We start from the raw sequence: 15,716 nt of genomic DNA, 5'->3' as shown, positions 1-15,716 counted from the left end.
AGTCAAGTGAGCTATGTCAATCCAAGACCATAAGTCCTAGTTCTCCACCAAATCAATTAGTGAGATCTAGCGTTAATGGCTCCCAATCGTCAATCACTTGGACATTAGCAACTCAAGAGTTCCTAAGTTACCTTCCCAAGCCAAGAGCATAAAATTCTACTCTAAAATATAACCAAGCATTTTATCAAACACTTGGAAGGCATAAAAGGAAAGCATAGTAAAATTGCATGGAAAGTAAATCTACACTACTCAATTACAAGGAATTAAACAACAACAAATCAAATGAACAATGAAGGAACATGAATCATAAATTGCATCAAAGAAAAATAGAAGAACAAAAATGCATCAACATAAAAGTAAAGGATTACAAGAATTAAAAGCAAAACTAGAGAGAGGAAAGGTAGAAGGAGAAGAATTACAAAGAGAAAAGTAAATCAAAGCATGAAATTAACCTAGATCTAAGAATTCCTAATCTAGATCTAAAACCTACTCGTGATCCTAGAGAGAAGTGAGAGCTTCTCTCTCTAGAAACTAACTCTAAACTAATCCTAATGTGTGTGAATGAGTGAAAATGAGTGAATGATGTGTTCCCCTTCAATCCTTGGTCTTTTAAAGCTTTTCCCACCAAAAACTCAGCTCCAAATGGGGCCAGAAACCCTCCAAAATCGCCAGGCACGAGTTCTTCTTTAAAAATCACGTGCGGCCCTTGGCGTGTACGCGCACAGCGTGCGTACGCGTCCCTGGAGAATTTCGTAATCCGCGCGTAGGCGCATAGTATGCGCGCACGTCCATAGGCTTTTTCCAAATCTTTGGCTTTTCATGATTTCTCCACTTTGCATGCTTTTCTCTCCATTCCTTTGATCCATTTTTAGCCCTTTTCAATCCTGAAATCACTAGCAAATACGTCAAGGCATCTAGTGGAATCAAAGGTGAATTAAAATCAACAATTAAGGACCTAGAAAGCATGTTTTCACACTTAAGCACAAATTGGGAGACAATCATGAAACCATGCTATTTCATTTAATAAATGTGGGTAAAAGGTTGTAAAATCCCCTAAATCAACCACAAGATAAATCCTACAAATGGGGTTTATCAGTTCTTCTCTCCTTCACCTCCTTTGGGGTCTTCTACTTTTTTGTGCCTCTATGACATTCATCATCCTTTCGAGGGTCATAGGCATGCCTGGATGCAGCCATGTTGGGTTTGCATCCTCTATTGGCACTCTGGCATTCATGAATAACCTCATAATGGTGCTTGGGTAATGGAGCCAAGCTTCTACAGAATTTTTCTCTACAACCTTTTGAATATCATTTGCAATGATCTCGTGAACTTTTATCTCTCCTCCCAGCATTATACAGTGGAGCATGATAGCCCTTTTCTTGTTAACTTCTGAAGTGTTCACTGTATTCAAGATTGACCTTTTTATCAGCTCATACCAACCTTTTGCTTTAGGGTTGAGATCTTCTCTTTTCAAGAACTTGTGCCCTCCTTGATTTTCCCTCTCCCAGTCAGCATTAAACACATAGATATCACTAGAGATTTCATCATAATCTGGCTTCTCATTCACTCTTTCTTGGTACCCAGGCTCATCAAAATTTGCTGGCCTTAGTCCTAAGACCTTCATAATGGTCTTCAGACTAAAGTCTACTTCCACACCTCGTACATAACTCTTGTACGTTGGGGCTTCGGTCATATCCAACCTTGCAGTGTTAGCGTAGAACTCCCTTATGATGTTTGCATTAATCCTGGTGATTAGTGAGGTTAGCTCTTCCCACTTTCTCTTTTTGATCTTGGCTTTTATTTCTGAGCATCCATCCTTAGGTAACTGGAAAGGGACTTCTGGATATATCTTTTTATCATTCATCCACCCAAGTTGCATTTGGTGATACCATGATCTGAACTTCTATTGATCATAGTCATTTTCAGCTTCCTTAGTAATAGGTTCCTTCCCTTTCCTTCTTTTGGAACTTGAAGAAGATGCCATACTTTCCTGATGAATACCCGAGTTGGGGTTGAAGGCTTATGAAGATGGGAGGTTGGTGTGATACACTCTCGGTGGAAAAGTGTTTGAAGATAAGGTAGTATTATGGAAGCAAGTGAGAAAGGATGCTTTGTTGCACAAAGAACACGGTTATTGGGCTTTGGTTTTATAGAATACAAGAGTTGAATTTCTGGAGTACAAGAAGTGTGAAACTTTAGTTCACATGCACGGTTCAAGTGAGGCCATTTATAGTAAGCTTTAATGAAGAATGGATGGCTAGGATTCTTTGGGACAAGTGATGAATGAAGGGTGTGCATGCAAGGTTGAATGAAGACAAAAGTTGCCTCTTCATTAAGCATATCTCTTTGGTCTTCGAAGGGCTTCTTCCAAGGATGTGCAGAATCACCTTCCAAGCCATGTGATCTACTTTTGTCTTCATGCTAGCTTTACCCTTCCTTGTCTTGTCCCTTTCATTAAATAGTTCTTTGCTTACCTAACCATCATAACAAGACAAAAGAAGTAAGTACTAACAAGTGGCGGCAAGAGAATAATTAATATTTAAAACAAAAAATTTGACTAGCATTCCTCATGCTTGTTTAACCAACCGTGACTCTTTCTGGTGCTAATGACATGTCATCATGTCATGTTTTTCTATACTTTTTCATACAAGAAATTTATAACTAGTGCTTAAATATTGCATTCTTTTGTGTTTAAATGGTAGATTTTCTTGATCTTTTGATTTTATAAACTTTGTAGGAAATAAGAAGAAAAAGAAGCAAAATAGCACAAATAAAAGAAGAAAAGAAGGATTTTGGGTACACTTTGAAGTTGAGCACGCTTTGGAGACTTAGACCTCGCTTTTAAAAGCGTGGCCCATGACCATGAAACCGTGGCATTTAGTAATGCCTTATGTATTCATTAAAGCATGCATGCATTTTGCCAATCAAGCTTTACGCATTACTAAGTAAAATTGGCATTATATATTCATTGGCTTATATGTTCAGTAAATGAAAGCATGTGGTATTAGTAATGTCATGAAAGCCGTGCATGTATCATTGGCTTAGTCATACTAGTATCATTGGCTTAATTCATTAAATAAATGCCACGGCCATGCATGCATAAAACATTTAATCATTAGTGCTAATTGGAAATGAATGCATTATTTAATCAATGCCAAGGCGTTAAAGTAAAGCATGCATTTAATTTAATTATATCATCATGAACCATGCATGCATTGGCATCATTATTTAATGGATGGAATGAGAGCTCAAGCAAGGAGCAGCGTTCATCCAAGGGAGAGCTACGTTTGAAGATGTAACGGAGCGCTCATACAAGGAATCAAAGAAAGCAAGGCGCTATGTTAACTTAGTTGCCTTTTTCGTGGGCCTCAGCAAAACAAAAACAGGGCATGCCACCAAGTAATGAGGCCACCAGGATTCGAACCAACCACCTAGGGAACAAGGAGGAAGCGCTACACAAGGAAGGCAAGGGCGCTCAGTTCCTTTACTTAACTGAGCGCTACTTCACTAAATGCTTGGCACAAAATAATTGCCCACACAATGCAACCAGGAGGGATCGAAGGTGGGAGCTCTCTCCACACAAAGGGGTGCTGCGTTAATTCCCTTAACTGAGCGCTACAATGTTCACAAAGGGAATTGGCCAAAATGAAATTACCGTAGTTCGAAGCCTGGGACAAAGCCAGTGAGCGCTACGTTTGCTCACTTAACCGAGCGCTCCACTGGAGGTGGCCTTGGTTCACATTTTCAATCAAAAGTCAATTTGGATCCAATTGTTCACCAATTTGAAAAGTCCAAATCCAAATCAATCCACTCTTCTTCAAATCCAAAGCAAGCAAAGCCCATTATCATCACTCAAAGGCACAAGAGATAATTAGATTAGGAATTTCATTTAATTGTAATTTATTTTTAATTTTAATTTCATTTTTATTTTTGTAAAGCCTATATAAAGGTATCAATTTCATTTTGGTAGGGAGGCTGGCTCTGCTAGAGAGCATTAGGAGTAGAGTAGAATAGAGAACTCTCTTTTACATTTTCCTTGTTGAATTTGAGAATTGAAAATCACATTTGGGTTTCTTTTCTTTTTTGTTTTATTCTCCTTCTGCTGCAAGTTTTCCTTTCTGAAAATTTGCATGAGTTTAATGTGGGCTTGATTTACAATTCTAAGCAATTTAAATTTCCTACACCTCAATTCTCTGTTCCATTGATCTCAATTTACTTTTATGCAATTTAATTCCTCTGCACTTCACACTTGAGTTTCTTGTGATCTGATTTACTCTTTCTGTAATTTAATTTTCTGCAATTATTCTGAGATCGATCTATTGCTTTCTTTAATTTCCAGCACCCAGCCCCCTTTACATTTCATGCAATTTACATTTCTTGTCATTTAAGATTCTGTCAATTTACATTTCTTGCTCTTTAAGAGTCAGTCACTTTACTTTCTGCAATTTAAATTCCTTGCCATTTACTTTTTGCTGCTTCAAATTTCATCTAATTCACCAATGTTAGCTTGACTAAACTAATCACCCACTAAAGTTGCTTGATCCATCAATCCCTGTGAGATCGACCTCACTCTAAGTGAGTTATTACTACTTGATGCGACCCGGTACACTTGCCGGTGAGTTTTAGTGTTGGAAATTCCATTTCAACCCATTAAGTTTTTGGCGCCGTTGCCGGGGATTGATTTTGATTAACAATGATTAAGTGGGTGAGAAGTCTAGATCAAGCATTTTCTTTATTTTTGTTTTCTATTTTAGATTGAAACCAAGGTGTTTGAGTTATTGCCTCACTAAGAAATTCTTCTCTGAGACATGAATTTCAATTTTCCTTGGTGTTGTGTTTTCCAAAATTCAAATAGAGTTCAACTCATCTTATGATCGAACAAATTTTATGGGATATTACCCACCATCAGTAATCTCTAATGGTGGCTGGAAATATCACCAAGAAAATACAAATTCTGAGCATCCAATCTATGGAGATTTGCTTCAGAGACATAAGATTAGCAAGAGAATCATATGGGATATTTTCCTCCACCACAAAATGATGCAAGTCATTATTCTAATGGTGGCTGGGAGTATCGCCAAGAAATGATAAATGATCCAGAAAATCACATGAGATTTTGTCCAGAACCACAAAATGATTTATGTCATTATCCTCATGATAGCTGGGCATATCAACAAGAGTATAAACAATCAAGTGAAATAAACTATTTTCCAGAGCCACAAAGTGACTCATATTGCTATGATACTGACATAAATTATGGCTGGGAAGGGAATTTCAATATTTTATCTTCTGTTCATCAAGGAACATCATCATTTGATTGTGCTGTCAATGCATACATGGAAAATTATTCCCCAATGACACATGATGATTCATACTGTGATGAATTCAACAATTCTTCAAGTTGTGCTTGGGAGAATCAAAATCAGAAAGCATTTGACAATTCATACTCCACTTATCAAGAGCTATCATCACTTGAGCAAATCATCAATTTATTCATGGAAAGCTGTCAAACCCCACCTCCCAGTTTTTCATCTGAAAATTCTTCATCACTTAACTATCCCTTGACAAAAATTTTCTTCCAAAACTCACAGTCCACACAAACTTCCATGAACCAAAGCCTTTCAAGGCTTGAAACCATGCTTGAAAGATATGAAAGGGAAGCACAGAGGTCCTGGAATGACCAAGAGAACTCTCTCAAAAACATGGAAGTGCTATTAAGTCAAATGTTGAGTGCAAGGGAGGAAGTGGAAACACAAGAACAAAAGGTCCCTGTGTCAAGTGAAATTACAATGAAGGATGAGGAACATGAGCCAAGGATTTTACATTTACAAAAGCTAATTAAAGTGAGAATAGAACATGAAGATTCCCTCCCAAAGGACTTAATGGAAAGCCATAAAAAAGAAATGGAGGAAGACAATAAAAGAAATTCACATTCAATTGAAGCAGAGAAGTACATAGATGAAGGGCTCATTGAACCACCAATTCAAAAGGCTCTTGATGAAGAAAACACTCTAACAATCACACAACCAGCAACTCTTAACCTCCAAGAAGTGAAGGCAACTAACAAGAGCACCAAGAAGAGGATTGTGACCAAGATATCAAGGACAGCATTCAAGAAAAGGTCAACTGCACACAATGCTCCCCCTGATCCAGTAAGCAAGTTAAATTCAGCAAACAACAAAAGGAAGCTTGTTGAGGAGAGGCCAAGACAAGGGACACTAGCTGAATCTTCTCCCCCTTTGAGGTCATTCCTCTTAACAAACTGGTAGAAGAGGAACAAAGTGAAGAACATGTCAACCGTAGGTAACATTTCTTTGCTTTGTTTAAATTTCAATAAATTGGCATATGGTTACATTCTAAGTTTGGTGTTGCCCTGCAACAATTTGTTTTCAATCCTTCTGAATGATTGCATCAAATCATAAATTTGAAAGTGTCACACAAAGATTCTAAGTTTGGTGTGCCATTTATTTTTTTTATGCAATTCATTCAGCAACACCACTTGTCTGCATAATCATAATACCTTGCAGTGTTATCTTTCTTTTAGTTAGACAATTTTAGTTTTCTCTTTGTTTTAGTCATTTTCTTGTTTTTAATGCTTTCTTCCATTAACTATTTTTGTTAATACATCACCAAGAGATCCTTATTCATGACATATTCTTGGCTTGGTGATTGTACTTAACATATAACAGTTTCATTTGCTTAGTTTTAATTCAAATAAATTGACATATGATTGCATTCTAAGTTTGGTGTTGCTATGCAACAAAATTTGGTTCCAATCTTTACTAGATACTTGCATCAATTCCAAGTGAAAGTGTCATACTAAGTTTGGTGTGCCACTTATTTTCTCTATGCAATGTATCATGTACACCCTCTTATGTTTGCAATCACAATGTCTCTGTCTCTTGTGCTTTGATTGTTATCTCTAAATTTGCTTTCTTGAAACACATGTACTGCTAACATTTCATTGTGTAAGATATTCATGATCCATCTTAGCCCCATAGCCATTGTTCTAGTTGTTTCTTGAGGATGAGCAATCATTCTGAGTATTGGTATGGGAAGAAGGAAGAATAGAAGGAAAATGACAACAGTAGAGAAGATGAATTACAAGGTTGTAAAGTTCATTTTCCTCTCCTTTGTTTCCAGCACTTTAAATTGCATGATTGTCTTCATCTTCTCTGTTTACATGTGTGTATGAATAAGCATAGCCTGCATCTTGATTTGTAACATGTTTCCATACAATTATAACTACCAACTTGAGTTTTGTAAAGTTCAAAGCAGTAAAGTATCATGATCATAAACAAACAAGGAATTAAAGAAGAAATTAGCATGTGAATAAAAGTTTTGGAAAGCTAGTATGGTTAATTGTTGCTCAATTGTATTAGACTTTATTTAATTGAAGTTTTCATCTAGGACATTTTATGAAATCTTTTGAAATCATGAAAACCTTGAAGAAGCAATTGCAAATTAAGGCAAAAAAAGAAAAAGGGAAAGAATGAGAAAGCTGAAGGCTCTGAGTACCAATGACAAATTCATTGTTAAGTACTTGTGGTGTTTATGTATCAAGCAAAAAGCTTGAAAACAAAACACTTAGAAGTCAAGGTTAGGCTCAAAGTGCGAAAAGCACTCCCTCAAAGCTCAAGGCTCTGAGTATCAATGATTAGAGAGTCAAGAAAAGAAACAAATGAGCTTAATGAAGTCCTCTAATTAAATTCTTGTGGTACTTATGTATCAAGTGGTAATAATTGAAAACAAAGCATTTAGAGTCTTAGTTTTGTTATCAACTCATGGGGCAAAGCACCCAAAAGGAGAAGCTAATAAGAAAATCAAAAGCTTGTTTCAAGGAAGAAATATAAGAAAAAGATTTCATAAATTGAGCTGGATAGAAGCATCAATCATTTACATTTCTTTTGTGTTGTGGCATGCATAGAAAACTAGCCAACCATGAACATTGAGTTGTTATTCTTCTTTCCTTGGATTGTCAATCTTTATTGCATGATTCTTTTCTTGCTTAGGGATAAGCAAGGTTAAAGTTTGGTGTTGTGATGACATGTCATCATGTCATGTTTTTCTATGCTTTTTCATACAAGAAATTTATAACTAGTGCTTAAATACTGCATTCTTTTGTGTTTAAATGGTAGATTTCCTTGATCTTTTGATTTTATAAACTTTGTAGGAAATAAGAAGAAAAAGAAGTAAAATAGCACAAATAAAAGAAGAAAAGAAGGATTTTGGGCACACTTTGAAGTTGAGCACGCTTTCGAGCCTTAGGCCACGCTTTTAAAAGCGTGGCCCATGACTATGAAACCGTGGCATTTAGTAATGCCTTATGCATTCTAGGGGTGTTCAAAACCGATCTAATCCGAACAAAACCGATCAACCGAACCAAAAAAACCGATAACCGAACAAACCGAAAACCGAAAAACCGAAAAAAAATAATTTGTGCAGTTTTTTTGCGGTTCGGTTCGATTTTTGGTTTTGGTAGGAAAACCTGAACCGAACCAAACCGAACTGGTGTTATTAAAAACCCTGCTATAAAAGCAGCCTCCCTCCTAAACCAGCCGCAGCCAATAGCGATCCCTAGCAGAAATCCTAACCCCCTCGAGCCCTCTATCTCAACCTCTGTAGCGCCGAATCTCAGCGGAAGCTCTTCCTTCTTCTTCTCTGCCATCGACACCGCCGGACAGCACCATCGCAGCGGCGTGGCTCTTTTCTCTTCCTCTCTCTTCCTCGTAGCTTGTAGCGCTTCTCTTTCTACCTCAGCCTCGAGAGCTCCCACACCACCTCTCCAGCAGCCGTCACCTCCACGAACCAACAGCTGCTGTCTTCTTCGACGAACCGCAGCAGCATGCACCAGACGCAGTCAAAGCAACCGCCGTTCATCGTCCGTCTCTCGTTCGTCATTGATCTGTCCAGTCTCTCTGGTCTTTGGTTCGTCGTCGCTGCCGTCTCACCATCCTGCATCTCCGTCGTCCTCTGCAATAGAGCCTAAGTCTCAAGTAGTTTTTTTTGTTCCGATTCTATTTTTATTAATTCTGGTTTAGTCTTTTTATTGATTTTAATTTATTGATTCTGATTTTGCTTTTTTAATTTTGAAATTTTTGTTCTGTTTTGATTTAGGGAAATTCTTGTTTAGGGTTGATTCTGATTTTGCTTTTTTAATTTTGAAATTTTTGTTCTGTTTTAATTTAGAAAAATTCTGGTTTAGGGTTGATTCTGATTTTGCTTTTTTGGTTCTATTTCTTGATTTAGTTTGAAATTGGTGCACCATTTTTGCAAAATTTTTGGAATTAGTTTGGTTGTATTTCTTTACTTTCTTGCAAAATTCTGGTATAGGGTTGATTCTGATTTTGTTTTTTTAATTTTTTAATTTTTGTTTTGTTTTGATTTAGGAAAATTCTGGTTTTTGTTGATTCTAAACGTTTTGTTTATTTAATGTTAATGCAGGAAAGAAGAAAGTGAAAGAGGAAGAACTTGTGGAATTGGTGCACCACATGAACATTTTTGGAATTAGTTTGGGTGTATTTTTTATTCAGTTTGGTTCTATTTCTTGATTTAGTTTGGAATTGGTGCACCATTTTTGCAAAATTTTTGGAATTAGTTTGCTTGTATTTCTTTACTTTCTTGATTCAGTTCAGGCTGATTATTGTTCTATCTGTTTCCCATGTTTTTGCAACTTGCTAATGATTTTAATTTGTTGTGCTTCTGCTAATTTGTTAGTAATTTATGAGTCAAGTTGATCATTGTTCCATTGTTCCATTGTTGATTTTGTGAAATTGTTAATTATTTTAGTACCCTAGATATGATTTGATGATTAGAATATGATAGGTTTTCAAAACAATGTAAAAACCGAACAAACCGAACCAAACCAAATCGAATTTAATTGGTTTGGTTTGGTTCGGATGGTCTTAATAAAAAAACTGAACCAAACCGAACCGCATAATTAATATAACATTGGATCGGTTGACTTTTTCTTAAAAAACCGAACTAAACCGCACCGCGAACACCTCCAATGCATTCATTAAAGCATGCATGCATTTTGTCAATCAAGCTTTACGCATTACTAAGTAAAATTGGCATTATATATTCATTGGCTTTATGTTCAGTAAATGAATGTTCAGTAAATGAAAGCATGTGGTATTAGTAATGTCATGAAAGCCGTGCATGTATCATTGGCTTAGTCATACTAGTATCATTGGCTTAATTCATTAAATGAATGCCACGGCCATGCATGCATAAAGCATTTAATCATTAGTGCTAATTAAAAATGAATGCATTATTTAATCAATGCCAAGGCGTTAAAGTAAAGCATGCATTTAATTTAATTATATCATCATGAACCATGCATCACTACAAGAAAAACACCCATTCAGGTACACTTGAAAAGTGTAGCCAAAAGTGAAAAAAATGATGCCTTAAGCTACGGCTACGCTTTTTGGGCTACGGCTACGCTTTTTGGGGTAATTCCTATTCGGCCGTTGCCTATTCTCAAAGGCTACGCTTTTGGCGTTTAGGAATAGGGTGTGCTTTTCAAGTGATGCTGTCCAGGACCAAAGGCTATGCTTTTTAGCTTCCATTTTTACTAGAATAGGCTACGCTTTTCAACGCTACTACATCACTTGTAAAGTGTAGCCACATTGTATACCATATAGCTACCCTATATAAGTGTAGCCTTAGGTCCCTCATGGTTTTTTTTATTTTCTATATATATATATATATATATATATATATATATATTCTAATAATTTTTTTCTATAACCTAATATTTAGTAATATAATTATATATATAATCATGCATTTTTAATCAAATTAGTCAAATATAAAATAAAAATAAATACACAATAATACTATATAATATTCTTCAAATAATAAATATATTTATAATGAACCAAAAGTATTAGAATGATTATAATTTTGAATACTCATACATCTTATATTAAAATAAAAAAAATAAGTAAAATTAGATTAGCTTCTACAAAATAAATAGAGTTATTCCTTAGCACATCTATAATACACTGCTGTTTATATAATTGTAAACAATTAACAACAAAAATTTTCTTAAACAGAAATATACTAATCCAGGAACTTAGGCTCTCTATCAATTAGTTCTTTCTTTGTCTCTCTAGCATTAGCCTTTCACCAAATATACTCATTGCTATCTACCTAAAAACAAAATAAAAGGACACTTAGCATAAAGAAATATGCCATTTTGTACCAAACCACAAGGGTTTTTAAATCAAAGTCATGAATTCTAGGTACTTGGCAGTGTAAAATCAATTGCAGAAAATAAATGTTGTATAAATATAGAGCAACACCATGCACTTTTGCACCAAATAGAAACTGAAAATAGAGAAAATAAAATAGAAGCCTATGCAACTTGATTCCTTACTTTGAAAGCATGATAAGGAGTGAAGCAAAAAACAGATACTAATCAGCAAGATTGACAAACTTGACAAAGGCATTAGAATAAATGAACACTAAATTTTAGCAATCATAATTATTTATACTCTAACTATATCAGAATTGCAAATTGAGCAAGTAATATAATATAATTTGAAATACTAACAACAAAAACAGCAGAAAGCACTTCTCCAAAAGGACTTTGTACAATAGTCAAGGGCATACACTTGGACAACTGGGGCAAGAACAAGTGCAGAATTTTGGGAGAATGCAGCAGTTTTCGAAGTCGTCTCTACCTTGGAAGCATTTTGATTGAAGACAAGAGCAACTGAAACAGCTCCTCCTCCTCCATTTATAGCACTTTGATCTGAAATAGCTCCTCCTCATCCTTCTCCATTTTGATTGATGGAGGGAAGACAATTGCAGCTGCAACAATTGCATGGCCTGCAGCAGTGATACAAACAAAATTAGAAATCGCTCAGAGTTTCAATCTTCAAAGGTAAACAATATTAACATACTATTCATATGTGAAAATCAAAGAAAGAAAGGCACAGTTACAGCAACAACATTGAAGAGTGTGATAGGATTAAGGTTAATAACTCAGTGTAGTACTACAATTAATAGTCAAGACTTAAATGCTGAAGTAGGTTAGGACATTACAATTAATTTAGAATGTCACGAGAAACTTTTCTGAATTTGATAAAACCAAATTATATACGCATTGAAAAACCTAAGCAATGTGCATTAAGAGATTGCATATCAGATAACCCGTCAATCGTCTGATGACAACAACTAAACACGATAAAGACAACAAGCAATGAATTTTATAAGGAACACATTTAATCAATAATTCTAATTCACTAAACTAACTAGAGATCTGGAACCAGTTAGACAATCACAGACATTTATAAAATTATTATTTCCTCTAACAGCAAGAAATTATCATTAATTCATTTATTGATGGCATCGGTTGAATAAAACAAGCGAAATAGAAACTGCATATCACTGCATCCAGTTGTGTAAATACTACTAAATAGCCAAGTAAAACATTGCACCTGAATCCCGAGGGTCCATTTTCTCTCAACAGGGATCTGTGGTCTCATTCCTACTTGATAGTCCATATAACCTGGAAAGTGCCCAGCAACCGGAGAAGAAACTTCACTGGAATGATTGCATCCTAAACAGTTACATTATAAAACCAAAAATAAGCTTTTCACAATATCCTATTTGAAAAGAGAAAACAAAGAAATCTAATACCAAGAACAGAAAATCTACAACTCCAGCACAAAATCCATAAGAACTCGTTCTAGCTAGAAAGATAGATTCCATCACATGAGAGCTCTGTATTTATTATATAAATAGACCATAGAACATAGAAGAATAAGTGTGTAATTTGAGATTAGCAAATTAATTAAACCATCAGATTTGACAAACACAAGATGAAGAAAAGAAAATTACTTCAATTAAGAATCATACTTCATTGTCTTGAGAATATCATATCAACCATTTAGCCTAGCTTCAGCTTTACTTGCTCCAAAGACCAAAATGGATCTTACATTACCCACATTTTAAATAAGAAAATTGTAGAATGATTTCACTTCCTTTTACTTTTTACACATTTTAGTTCTAGTCTTTTTTTTAATGGAATACGTTTTCTTATAGGTGTAAGGCACCATGCACTAGATCAAATATGATGCAAAAATTGGCTGAATAAAAATTATTTACCTATATTTTTCTTTAAACGAACAGGGAAGAAAAATTGCTATCCAATTAATTAGTTTAATTTAGCACTAAGTTCCTTATCCTTTAGCATTCTGAGTTTTGCAAGAAGCAAGTGGGCCTAAATAATTATTCTCAAATGTAGTTGGATTAGTGTGATGAGTAATAGATTCAGATCCAGAATATGATTCCCCTTTAGTTGGGGTTTGAACATGTGGACCCTGTTTATTTGACCCAACTCAAAGGTAACACTTCCATCTTATTAGTTTCATATACATCAATTAATGATGATTCCATAAGAACTCGTTCTGAGCGATCTCCATGCACTTCTCAAACAAGTCTTTATATAGATAAACAAAAATCAATACATTCAAATAAAGCATCAATACCTTTATATAGATATTTTACCTCTCGAGAGTTATAAGCTGATATAGTTAGGTGAGTGTAGTAATTAACTACCACTTTTCAACAAAAAACCAGCAACTTCAGCTAATTCCTTTGTCTCTTTCATGTTAAAAGCCTTGGTCAGCTCCAAAATATCTCTAAATCAGATTGATTAAGCATGAAAAAGGCAAGTATCAATAGATTATAAACCATGACAGTTTGTCAAAACATTGAATATAAAAAAGGAAATGGGATTCACAAGTTATAATGCAGTCCGGACATAAAATAAAATTAAAAAATCAACATAAAACTTAATTAATTTTCTCCAAAAAGTGCTACAACCTTTGCCAATTATATATCACTACAGATAACTCAATTAGGTTAATAATGTGATTAAGTGTGCTTATGTGGAGAGATTTATTATCAAATATTAATTTAAAATACTCGTTACACAAAATCAACGCTCATATTTGTAATGAACCTTTTTCCTATGCATCATCAATGAATTCTTTGTAGTAATGTAATAAACCATAAGTCCTAAAAGAACACACAGGAAATGATTGAGGACAAGAATCAAAATTAAATCTCAAGACAACTGTAATTAAACTGCGTGCAAATGATAATTAGAATATTTTGACAAAATTTGAATTTATGTCAAGGCCTAAACTAGCTAAATTTAGAGTGCAAAATCTTAAGCCCTGAACTAGCCATGGGAAAAAAACTATGGCAATTATATGGATTCAATCAGCAAAATATAGCAAAATCAATAAACCCTGACGAAGCAATATACAAAATCATAAAGCAAAATGTAAAAGCAAAAAGCAAATTCTAACAAAGGAAGAAAGATTTAATACTATTTAGATTTAACATATAATTTTCAGTACATGTCCTCTAATTATTGCTTTTCTCTTAATCAATACTATTCATATTTAGAATCAATATGTCATCATTCTCTGTTATTCAGATTCACAACACCAACAGGAATAATTAAAAGTTACACAGCAACAACACCAACAATTAAATCACAATAACATAATAAAAACAAGAAAAAAACAATAACAGACGGAATTCGTACTTAGATACAGGACAGAACTCAAACCAAGATGAGGGAGAGGGAGCAGTGGAGCACAGGCGACGGAACTGGAACAAACAACGGCAGTGGAACAGAGGCGACGCAACGCAATGATAAAGAGAAGTTGCGACGGCGGCTAGACCAGATTCGACGGCGGCGACACAGCTTGAAAAAGAGAACAGCGGCTAGGGTTTTTCTTTGAGAGAGAGAAGAACTTCAATGTCTCGGTGAGTGGTGAGCGACGAAGATGAGGAGCGGCGATGTTGAGTGGTGAGCGAAGGTGAAGAAGATGAGGAGCGGCGCGGTGAGTGGTGAGCGAAGGTGAGAAGACGAAAGAGAAGGGCGACGGTGAATGGGGGTGAGCAAATGTGAAGACGAAGGAGAAGGGCGACGGCGAGTGGTGGTGGCGTGAAAACGGCGTGAAGCAGAGAAGGAGCTGAGCAAAGTGCGTGTTTTTGGTGGAGAAAAACGAGGGTTTCTAAAAAGAAAACAAAATTCATTTAAGTATAGGTGAATATCTTAGGCATCATTTTTGAAGCGCACCCAAAACTTAGTAAATAGGCTACCCTCAAAAAACGTTCTTTTTAGTACAAAAAGTGTACCCATAAATATCAACATATGGCTACGTTTTTTAAGTGATTTCTATAATACCTAAGGTTACAATTTTTAAATGATGCCAGAATCGTGTTTCCTTTTCTCTAAAAAAAGGCAACACTGAGAAAAGCGTAGCCTATTCATAGAATAGGCTACGCTTTTCAAATGTAGCTTAAAAAAGTGTGGCTAAATGGGTATTTTTCTTATAGTGCATGCATTGGCATCATTATTTAATGGATGGAATGAGAGCTCAAGCAAGGAGCAGCATTCATTCAAGGGAGAGCTACGTTTGAAGATGTAACAGAGCACTCATACAAGGAATCAAAGGAAGCAAGGCGCTACGTTAACTTAGTTGCCTTTTTCGTGGGCCTCAGCAAAACAAAAACAAGGCGTGCCACCAAGTAATAAGGCCACCAGGATTCGAACCGAGCACCTAGGGAGCAAGGAGGAAGCGCTACACAAGGAAGGCAAGGGCGCTCAGTTCCTTTACTTAACTGAGCGCTACTTCACTAAATGCTTGGCACAAAAGAATTGCTCACACAATGCAACC

The 15,716-nt window shown here is 35.6% G+C and overlaps 1 pseudogene; it reads right to left on the bottom strand.

The window, feature by feature from the left end:
- Window positions 1-8,751: 8,751 nt before the first annotated feature.
- Window positions 8,752-15,072, bottom strand: LOC148580374 (uncharacterized; annotated as a pseudogene).
- Between the last annotated feature and the right edge of the window lie 644 nt (window positions 15,073-15,716).

Source organism: Arachis ipaensis, chromosome B10 (genome assembly GCF_059453495.1).
Source record: "Arachis ipaensis isolate K30076 ecotype BB chromosome B10, ASM5945349v1, whole genome shotgun sequence".
In the NCBI taxonomy this organism is placed as follows: domain Eukaryota; kingdom Viridiplantae; phylum Streptophyta; class Magnoliopsida; order Fabales; family Fabaceae; genus Arachis; species Arachis ipaensis.
The sequence above is the reverse complement of the archived record's forward strand: the minus strand, read 5'-3'. Positions and strand labels throughout refer to the sequence as shown.